A 12,010-nucleotide genomic window follows, 5' to 3' on the forward strand; every position below is an offset into this window, starting at 1 on the left:
CGGTCAAGTGGGCATCAGAAAAACAACAATCGCTTGTCCTCCATGAGGTCGTATGTTCGAATCTCATGGAGGCCGAACATTCCAAACCTTGCGGCATCTAAAGGGTTTGTCCCGTCGTTAAATCCTGGGTCCTGGAATCAGTCGAGGTGCGTGCAAGTTGATTCGAACATCCGATTATCAGAATGAAAAACAATTTTTTTGAACAGAGAATGAAAAACAATTGGAAGAGAACTTTATTAGTGCACGAGTGTTTCTCTCTGGCTTAAGTGGCACCAAAAAACAATTCGCACTCACAAGTTGTGACACCACAAAGAGGGAACAGTACAACTCAGAGGTTCCCAAATCAAATTTGAAAATAACTAATAATGATGCTTTTAGTTTTATTGGAAAGTACTGGTGGCCTGATTAATTAAACTAGTGATTGCCAGCTAACTCAAAAAAAAGAATCCCACTAACTTCCATAACATGCAAAGTACCTCCCCATAACCATGGATGAACATATATATGTATAAAGAATATGGTCCAAAGACAAAGTATTTTTAAAAAAAAATCATGCTTGGACATGACTAGATCGAGGTCATGAGTAAAATAGTGATAGTCATTGACTTTTGAGGACCTGTTTGTTAGAATGGATTAATGGTGAAGGGTATATAAGAAATTGAACTTTGTCTAGATTAGGTACTTGGGAAGAAAAAGTTAATTTCGGATAAGGTGGAAACCTTGGGGTTTCCGCCTCCCATTAATGTAGGCCACACCGTGAGTTCCTTGCAGTAATCTGAACCTTTTATTTTGTAGGGATCGCAAATGAGTGTATTCACGCAAAAAATCAACTTTATCGGAGATCGATAGTTATATCAAAAACTGAATTTTGGTTTGTAAGATAGACGGTTATGACCATTTTAACTTCAAAACTATTGACAGAATCCAAACCGTCCGTTTTATAAACCAAAATTTAATTTTTGATATGCCTATAGATGTCTTATAAAGCTGATTTTTCGCATGGATACACTCATTTGCGATCCCTACAAGATAAACAGTTCAGATTACTTTAATGAAAGCAAAGTAGGATCCACAAATGGCGGTGGCGGTTAACTGGACATAACTTACTCCCATACTTGAGATATGTTTAATAGTGATAGGATTGATAATACTACAATCCGTGATGTTCTATATCTAACACTTCGCGAGATTATGTGTCTGAGATATGTTTAATTCGGGACGTAAATATTTTGGTTATTTGGTCATTTTGGATATATAATCGAACCAATGCTCATGTTGGTTCAATAGTCAAATATTTTATGGCTTCCACGTTAGACTACGCTTATAGCCTTATACTATGTAGCACACGAGTAATCGAAAAGAAACACCCTATCAAAAAACTTGTCTGCTGTTGCAAAATTTCCAACTATGGGGGGCCAAATAGAGACTATCTTATTTATCAGAGTTGTTCATTTTGTATGGCCCCGCTAAAATATTATCTTATTTAAAACAAAAAAAAAAAAAAAGTTGATTCCTATATGCATACGTATTTATGAATCGGCCTGGTGTCTGTGTTTTGCTCAAGACGAGTGATGTGATCGAGCTCTTTATCGGGTTGCATCAAAATCTGATTATATTTGATTTGAATCGTTCATTTGCTTCTTCTCTTCAGGTAGGTGATCGATTTAAGAATTTAGGTAGGCTTGTCAATGTAAATTTTTTGATTAAATCAAACATAGGAAGGAATCTTATGGGAACTCATTTACCTTACAATTAAGTGTAGAATGATTTTGGAAATAAACTGCAAAGTAAATGTGCTTCAATCACGTAACTATCGATGTCCAATCAACTTGAATTTTCATATGGGTCACGTAACCAACGGGTAACAGTCCCAGATCAAATAAGAAGGCTTGGGGTGAGCCCGATAATGGACTCCAACACGCACGCAATGGCTAAGAGCACAATACAGACTATCAGAAACCCAAATTCACTATGGGTTCAGCTCCTCTCCATACCCAATTGTTTCATACCTTTCTGATCTCTCTCATTTTGTAACTCCACCCGGACAACAACAAAGATGTGAACCATCCAGCTCACAAAACTTGCAAAGAAGAATACATTTGCGAAAAATCAGTTTGGTCTGATATCTATAGTCATGGGAACAATTCAGATTTCATTATGTTAATTGAACGATTTTAAGTAATATTTGGGTCGTTTATTTTACGTGACGAAAACTTAAAAACTTGTCCACATGTCTACGAGTTTCAAATCTAATAGTAATTCTTTACAAACGTCTCCTCCTTAAAATTTTTTTTTTGAGATGAGCTGTTTTGGATCATAATTATGACGTGGGTAAACCAATAAAATAAGAGTCTTGAGGGGTATGTAGGAATTGAGTACAGAAAGGACCTAATCCCAATTTTCTACTTATTTATATACACCTGTTTAAAAAACAAAATACTTAAATACATGGACCGAGGTCTTTTCCAGTTTTTCTTAGATCCAATCCGGTTTAATTTGGGCTTCTGTGGGTTCAAGAGGAGTCCGCAACAACAATCGGAACTTTCGTTTCGCAGAGCTTGTCAGGCGAATTATTCGCTTAAAAAGATCAACTCCATCGAACATCGATCGCTCAACGAACAAAACAAAATTGCGGAAGAGAAAACAAAAAAAAAAAACTTATGCCTTGTTTGGATGGAATTTTGAAAAAAAAAAAAAATTCAACTCAAAAAACATTTATTATCTCTATCTTCAATCACAATCATTACTCTAATTTCTCTCTCCAATCATTATCCTCATTTCTCTTTCTATCTCTCTCTACTCATTACCCGAAAACCAAATTCAAAAATTTTTAAAATACTATCCAAATAAGACATTAAACTAGCAGCACGAATCTGTTTATGTTTTTGTAGCAATCGATATTCAATCAAATCGATTTTTCTTACACAACTATTGCACCCGAAGAGTTCTACAAAACGAACAGTTCCGATTGTTATTGTGAACTCATCTTCAGCCCCCACAAAAGTTCAAACCGGACAGGACCTGAGTCGCATGTATATTGGGTTGGTGTAGGGAGAGAGAGAGAGAGAGAGAGTACAGAATACAGATAGATAGAAGAGTCCGGTGGCAGAGGCATAGGCCATACCCGACAAGGCGACCTCCGTCCGGGAAAAACGGGGTGGATGTCAATTTTTTCACCCCACCGCTGTGGGTCTCACCCCTCACATGCCTCCATGTGAACCAGGAAAACTCCATAAAACCCCCACCCCTGGACCCCCCACCCCAAATTTTTGCTTTTCATTTTGCCTTAATTTCACTTTAATTTGAGTTAGTACCTTCCATTACCAACTCCAAATTTTGCATTCCTTTCTCATTCCTCGTACGTGTGCACCACGTGGGTGTTCATTGTACTATCCATAGAATAGGCTTTTATACTTTGTAGGGTTGGTTATTGGTTGGGCTCGTACAATGAATAGGAAAATTAGCTATAAGAACAGTAAAGTAGTTTTCATAAAACGTCAGCAAAATACAGTAGTTTTTAGTGGTGTTTCTTAACCTTTTTTAGTTTTTTTGCCATAAGGCCAAAACATATTTAGACACTTTCATGAGATTTTAGAGTGCACTTTTCTATTATAAAATTTTAGAGGTTTAGGCACTTTCATAAGATATTTTAAGATTTTAGGCACTTTTATGGTTTTAGGCACTTTCATATGTACATTTGTCCACTAAAATTTCGAACGTCATTAATCACGAGTTCCTCCTCCTTATGTTTGATTGCAAAAAGTGACTGTCCTTGAGCTCAAAAAATGTAAATATGAGGAATTTTTGACTAAGTTTCCCACCAAACATCGGTGTGTAAATGATTTGGTTCGGTTTGACTGTTTTATTCCAATTTTTCGTTTATTACTCTTGCGGTATTTTATAGAAAGACAAAAAACCTACCAAGACTTCGACGGTTCCATCATAGACTTTAACTGTTTCTATATTATCATTTTAATTTCTATATTAAACTACTCAATAAGTTAAAGTTGAACTTGACCTAGGTTCAAGGCCAATAAGGAGAGTATTGCAATGAAAAAAATTGAAGCACAAAGAAGTAGAAGGCAATCAAAAAGATTTTGCATTTTATAGCAACTACAGCATAGAGTCACAAATGTGCAACATCAAGAAGTAGGCAAGATTAGCTACGAGATCTAGCAGGGGAGAGAGAGAGAGAGTCAGTCGTGACATCAGGAGTTGAGGCGTTAGGAACCGATACCCCTACTTAAATATAGATCATATCTCGAGCTTTGGGAATGATTAATAGTTTGACTTTTGACTCTCTTGTTCATTTGGCGAGCCTTCGAACTTCATCATCTCAGCCTTCGCCTCTCCCTTGGAAAAAAGTATCAACATTAAAAAAGAACCAAAATTCAAAAAAGAAGTTGACTAGCTCCTTTCTATAATTGTTAGAATTTTTATACTGTTTTTAATTCCAATTTCAAACAATCAACAGTTTGGATGTTGACACTGCTATTTATTTTGAAGATTTTCTTACTATTTTTAATTTTTTGGCTACTTCAAAAAAGAACCAAAATTCAAAGCTACTTGGGAAGAACAAAAAGCTAGAAATACGGAAAATTGGCGTGCACATGTTTAGGGGCGCGTGGTGGGACATATTTCAACCGTCCAGATGGACCAATCTAAGGTGGGAACCCTGACGTGGTCCCCACTTAAGTTACAACCACCGTTGGATCATCCAATTCTAATCTAAGTCAAATAAATTGTGGTCTAATTATTCACTAATCTAGATGCACCGTCATCTGGTGCTTCAGGTGGTGTTCCGCTTTCTCAAAAAAAGAATTTTTAGAAAAAGGAAGGTAATTTTAAACTCAAAAATTATGTGTTTAAGCAAATAATTTTTCTACCAATATGAATCTTGTTTAATAGATCTATTTTTTAAAAGGTGCAAAAAAAAAAATTAAAAATCATTTTTCATTTTCATTATATTTGAGCTTGAAATTACATTCTTTTTGAAAAAGAAGATTTAAAAATAAAGCGGAACGGGGCCATCACTCCCAGAGTTACACATTTCTATGAGACCCATGACAAAGTGTATGAACCCTATGATCACTTCATGTTGGCTTGTATTTGCTTTTTCCTTTTGTGTTGGGAGAATTACTTTGGTTGGTTTCTTGCCAGCGGGTTCCCTCCCGGGGTGTTGGGCAGCATATGATTGTCGTGTGTGAGTGCGAACTTAGTTAGGATCCTCGTTCACTTGTTGTGATGTTGTCATGCCTAAGCATCCTTTTAATCGTTGTAATTTTGTAAATGATTAATAAATACTTTTTTTGGCCGAAAAACAAAGTGCACGTACCCTATTCAAACGTATGGATCTTGAGTGGTCTGTAGCACCATTGACGGCATTCTCGGATTACCAATTGGGGGATGATTCTGTGCTATCTGACCCGTCTGTTCAGCAATTAAACGATCCAATATCATTTCCACCGTGTAACATCTATTCATTGCCGAAATAAAATCTAGACAGTTGAATTGCCAAACGGATGGGTAAGAGACTAATGAATAATTACTCTATTATTTTGTGATGACTTTTTGTGTATGTCATTTTCAATAAATCTTAGGTAAATGGGATCAAACGTCGTCAGCTTTTTTAAATAAGGTCAGAAAAAAAATTAAATAAATGTGGGGACGTGGGAGGGCTGTTTTCAGTTTCTTCTTCTCACTATGCCCAATATTCTTCTTGGGATTGGTGGTAGAAAAAAAAAAAAAAAAAGCCCCTCAATTCTCCTATAAATACACTCCTTCCCCCATCTCTCATCCCATAACCTACACCTCTCCCTCTTCTTCTTCCTTCTTCTAGTTCCTCTCCCCTCTCTCTCTAGTACTTCATCTTCTCTTTCTCTCTCTAAAAACCCTAACTAGGGTTTGTGCTGAAAACTGGTTCTCTCTGTGTTCTTCCACAGCTTTCTTGAACTGCACCATCACTAGTCAAGTTCTGGGATTTTTTCCCTTTCTTGAGTTGGGTATGGCTAAAAATTGATGCGGTTCACTAAAGCTGTGGAAAGATACAGAGAGGGCCAAAGAAAATCCAAGATCTGATTATCATTCGGCAGCATCTGCTATTTGCATGGTAAATATTTTTTTCTCTCTTTTTATTTTCCCTTTTCAATTACTGTTTCCAGATTCATTATATTGCTCTGATTTGGTGTCTCTTGACCTAAAAGGCTAACCCAAGAAAATTACAGTCTTTGTATATAGGCTGATATATTTTGTGGGCTTTTACTTTTTTTTTGGTATTTCTCTTTCTTTTCACCAATATATTTAGATTTTTTTATCAGCAAAAAAAAAAAATTAATTACTCAACAAAGGGTATATCGAGGGAAACCGCCAATACATATAGTTCCTCAGATTTGTTTTGTTTTTGTGGGTGTTTTTTTTATAGAACGTGTTTAATTCAAGGTTTTTTTCTATATCAAGATAGTTCCTCCGATCTGTTCTGTTTTGTCCTATTTAGTCCCTGATCTGTGGACTCCTCAATTGGTATTGTAATTTAATGAAAGTCAACAAATGCATTGGAGTTTTATATATTTCACTCGTACAAGATAATGTTGTCTGGTTAAATTCTTAAGCTGGGAAATATTGTTTTGGAGAAGCTATATATCTACATTTCGGATCCGGATCTTCTATGTGAAAACTCTCAACAAGAATCCTACACAAATTCAAAATGAGCGAAAGGAAAATAAGAACAAGAGGAAACCATAATTCTTGGGCAAAAAAATTATTAGTGCTTTTAAATACTCCTTTATTTTTCAATTTATATTCTTGTATGTGCTAGACAGGAATTGTAATTTGTACTTTGATTGGTGTTGATAAAATATACACAACTCAAATGATTATGCAATTTAAATTCATCTGAGCACATTTATTTCATATTACATTGTTTCTTTTGGACTCTATCTTTAAATTTAATTAATTTTCATCCTTTTTTTTTCGATAGGCAATAAACTTTATTAGAACTTGACAAAGAGAATTAATTTTCATCTTCACGATCATTTTGAAATGAATAGCTTCAATTTTTCCGGTATATGATTGTAGAATTTATGTAGGATTTGGATCCATGTATCTGATGCATCTCTCTCTCTCTCTCTCTCTCTCTCTCTCTCTCTCTCTCTCTCTCTCTCTCTCTCTCTCTCTCTCTCTCTCATACTTGCAACTCCTTGCCTGGTCCATATATGGAAAGATCAAGCTAGGAATTCATTTGAATAGCTATGAGTGATGGGAGAGTATTTACTGTTTTTCTTAAGTTAGATTTTTCTCTTGTATTTTTTTTTACATGCACTAACATTATGTAGGTTCTTTTATGTGAGTAGGGCTTCTGATGGGGTTCTATTCTTTTAGCACATACCCTTGTTTTATGTGAGTGTAAAAATACAAAAGGACATGTAATTTTCATTTATTTCTTGTTAGATGGACCACAAGGGCAGCCATATGGTATGGCCACCATCTTAGGTTTACAAGTGTTAAAGCCATTGATATGGGAGAAAAAAAAGAGATGGAGAAAAATGAAGGTTAGGTAAAGTTCCTTTTTAATGAAAACCTTGATGAATTACATATCTGAAATTACGAGTCACAATTTGGGCGCTTTCTTTTGAAAAGAAATACACTTTTAAGGCCGAATTCTAGATTTCTTTTTTCCATATGTAATGTTTCATTTTCTAAAGGGGAGACGCTACAATATACACACCGATTTGAATATGCAGGGTATGTACCCCTTGAATGACCTTGAATTTGTAAGATTTTGAATACAACTTTGTGAAACAAAAGTAAATTCATATATTTTGTCTGCAAATTCCTAGCATTTCCACATATAGTCCTAACATAGACATATTCATAACATCTGTATTTAATGAGCTTGTATATATTGTCTTGATGCATGCTATATAAACTTGTGAACAAATTTTATTAACTTCTATTGTAAATTGTATGAATTTTTATACAAAATGTCGTGAATTTAAATATGAAACGTTACGAATTCAAAGCAATCTAATAAGATGCGTGCCGTACACACTTAAATAGAAGTGGGTATTGTAGCGCTTTCCTTTCATGAAAAATACAGGTCTAAATATGAGGTTAAGAGGTGCATTCAACCAAATAAATAGTAATGCACATTGGAAAAGAGAAGCCGAGTAAATAAAAACTGTTGCTGAAAAAGTGCAAGAAAGTTTAGGGTTTTCTCCCACTGAGGTAAAGGCGACTACAAGGCTTGAAAGGTGGGACTTGATCAACTTACAAGAAAATGCATTCTTGGGGGGGCCAAATTAGGTATCAGATCCATGACCCCATATGCCCATGAATTTGAGTTAATGTGGCCAAAACTGATTTTCCAAACAACAGTTTCTATTGTCTTTTTAAGAAAAGATTTCAACAAACCAGATCCTAGAAAATTCATGGGACAGCTTTGCATTCACTGGCACTGTCTGCTTGGTTGTATAAGTAGTAGTAGTAGTAGGCTTCACTGGATCTAACAGAGGTTTTACAGCAATGTTGGATCCTTTGCATTTGAGTATAAAATTGTATCAGCCCATATGCTCTCTCTCTACTTGTCATCTCATCTTTCAAGTTGACATATGCTTTAAGTTAAAGGCGGTATTTATGCTCGTCGCGTTCTTTATATGGAAATCCGAGTCTTCTTGCTGATGGGAAAATGTATCTTATTTATGCAAATAGAGTAATCGAGTGATTATTAGATCATGCTAGAGTGACATCTCAATCCTCTTGCTCATCTGATAAGGAAAGATATCTATATCCACCTAATCACTACATCCTTTTCTGCACTTTCTTATTGGCTAGAGGCACCATCTACACGTGCCATGGTAGTACTGCGAACTCTTGAATACTCCTACTTTTTTGAAATGAAGTTACAATAAGATAATTAAGATGATGTACAACACGTTACACAACATGCATACGTGACACTATCTCATTGCACGTATATCATGTGCAAGATGACCCTCAACATGTCGGATAAATTAGTAAATAACATACAGGTTAATAAACTCCACGGAGTTAACTTGGTAGTTAAGGCCTATGACTTGAAGGTTTGCTCCTCTCGATCTAATGATTATTCATCCTTATCAGGGTGCCATTCGCACGTGCCACGAACTGATCTGGACCACTGAATAGTCGTCCAACCTATATTGGCTGTTTTTTTTTCCCTCAGTGATAATTTTAGGATTTCTATATCCTGAAAGTTGGAAGTCTCACTTTTACAATGCTTTACTTTTGAGTGTCAAACTCTTCAATTGCAGTGGCACTGTTGGTTTAAAGCTAAACATTTGAGATCATCAAGGATTAAACTAATGATGATGTTATTAATTTACTAATATTACCTACCACTCATCCAAGTCAAAAAGGCCTGGATTTGTTTGTTCTGATATGTTTAAAGTTTTGCTTTTGGGTACTAATTATTAAAAGAAAACAGAAAACATATGGGTGGAAGTGAAAATCAAGAGAGGAAATAAAGGAAAGCTTATTAGTGGGATATCAAAAGCACAAATCTTTTCTTCTTGATTTTGCTGTCCTCAGTAGAGTCCAAATTGATGGCTTTGTTCATGTCATTTTGTTTTTTGGGGAATAGCTAAAATTAGATATTTCAAGACCCCATGTAGTTGAAGAAATTTCTTGAAGTAATGCATGCCATTCATAACGTAGTCAATGCAAGATATATACCCAGATTTTGGAAATTGATTTTCTGCGCCTCACTTTTGTAGGTAGACGCTTCACTTCAAACATGAAATTACTAGTAACTTTACGTTATCAGTGCAGCGCCAAAATCAGCATCCCAGATTTTTTACCTCATAATTCTATTTGAGAAAGCAAAGTGTATAGGGTGATGAATTTTTAACTAGCAGAGATAAATATTAGTGAAAGAGACAATGTATATTCTCACTAGATTAATAATAATTAAATTAATAACACCACATTTCCCATGGTTTTGTATATACGAAAATTTTACAATTATATATCACGGGTATGTTTAATGTAGTATCGGCAAAAATTATAACCAAACTCTGGATATTTGGTCATTTTAAATATATAGTCTAATTCGATGCTCACGTCTAGTCAAACAAATGAGTCCGAATACAATATTTTTAAACTGAATCTGATCCATACACTTAGTTCTAACGAAATTGTACTCCTTACTTTTCCTGGATATGTTGGAAAAATGTTTCTCTGTCTCGTCCTCTCCCTCTCTCACTCACACTCCCTCTCTCACTCACACACGAACATACAAGCAATGATCTACGTTGCTCGTATGTACAAATGAATTTAGCTTTTTGTGAAAGGGGCTTCCTGAGGACCCATGGGTATGCACCACGGGAATTCACACGGGAGCTAGGACCAGAGCGTCAGCACGTCTCGAACCGGTGATCACATGAGAACCGAATCCAATGGAATTAATCCATTGCCATCTTGGCTACCAACCCGGTTGGAGTATATATATGTAATTCATTACCTTTGCATGCATGTTGTGTGGATATATGTAGGAAACTAGGGGACATTTTTGCACTTGGGAGTGCCTTGGGACATGTTAAGTTCGGGGAAGGCAATTTGACCGTGAATGTCATGCTTCATTAATTATTACTTGGATTGTTCGTTCTCTGATTTTCTGTGCAAATTCTAATGACACCTCTTTTCCCATTGGACTAATTACTTGATAGTCAGTTAGCCACCGACTGACTGTGTAATTCTTTTTTTCCGGTTTGACGATTCAGGTCAGCTTACGCGCGCGCATCTTGACTAATCTATTCTCCTGGTTCAGTCAAAGGTAGGTCATTCAAGCTGGGACTTGAGAATTCACAAGAAATTACTTTTTCCGGTCTGACTTCAAGAATCAAACCCTTGTCAATTGTGTGGGGAGCAAACCCACCAACCAACTGAACTAATATTTGAAATTCTACAAAGCCTTAGAATCCCACTCATATTTATAAGGATTTTGGGAAATTTCTATTATAAAAAACTCGACAAGGGTACGTCGAGGAGATCAGCAAAACAAAGGGCAGCCAACAACCACAATCACACGAGAAAGAAATAAACTAAACGCAAAACACTAGGACTACAGGTGAAGTTATATTCAATCCTTGCCTTCGACAAGATTGGACTTCTTGACCTCTCAATAGCGAGTGTGCAATGGTGACCGACTAGGCTAGCTTAGCCCAAATTGTTTCTTAGAATTTGCCGTAATTAAACATGCACATAAGACTCTTTTGATGTTTAAAATCTCTCCATGAATTCCGGCTCATAAGGGGCTTAATTGTGAACTGCAAATATGCCTCTATTGAGTACTCCGCGAAATTAAAAACAGCAATTGACATATATCCTGTTTTCCTATTTAAACTTTTATTTAGTAGTATAGCTGCGGGTGCAAATAAACCGAGCCGAGCTTTGTAGTGTTTGAACTCGGCTTGTTTATTAAAAAAGCCTAAAACTCGAGTTCGAGCTCAGATTCGTCTTGTTTGTAGACGAGTCGAACCCCTAATGAGCTGACCCTAGGTAATAACATAGCAATTTTTTTTTATCGGTAAAAGTAACATTTTACAAGGAAAATGAGAAGGGAATTCAACCAAAAGTTGAAAAATACAGCCTAAGAAACAAAACCAGATACAACACCTAAAGGCCAAAAGAGCCCAGACAAAATAGATACAGTTCAAACATCCAAAAGGCCTAAATAGCCCAAATTTAACAATAAAGTCCAGCCCAAAGAAAATTCAAAACCTAGCCCTAAGCATAACGCCGCTGCTTACACTGAACAAACAGACCAACCACCACCGAGCCACCCTTGGAACCCATCCAAGCCACCACTGGACCACCCTTCGGAGAGGAAGCATCCCAGAACCCTAGCACACCAAAACCACCGCGGGAGCTACACCTTGCCGTTAGGGTCTTGTTAGTGGTGCTGTATGGTGGGGTGTGGCTACTTTGGTGATTAAGGTTCCATTCTGTGGTCTTTGCTGACCATAACTAATAACTT

General features: G+C 36.2%; 1 long non-coding RNA gene across 1 annotated transcript; it reads left to right on the top strand.

The window, feature by feature from the left end:
• Positions 1-5,815: 5,815 nt before the first annotated feature.
• On the top strand, positions 5,816-9,446 carry LOC131300326 (uncharacterized). Its single transcript, XR_009190925.1, has 2 exons — positions 5,816-6,109; positions 7,447-9,446. It is a non-coding gene; the product is annotated as an uncharacterized LOC131300326 (long non-coding RNA).
• The last annotated feature ends 2,564 nt before the right edge of the window (positions 9,447-12,010 follow it).

The sequence above is a fragment of the Rhododendron vialii genome, chromosome 1a (assembly GCF_030253575.1).
Source record: "Rhododendron vialii isolate Sample 1 chromosome 1a, ASM3025357v1".
NCBI lineage: Eukaryota > Viridiplantae > Streptophyta > Magnoliopsida > Ericales > Ericaceae > Rhododendron > Rhododendron vialii.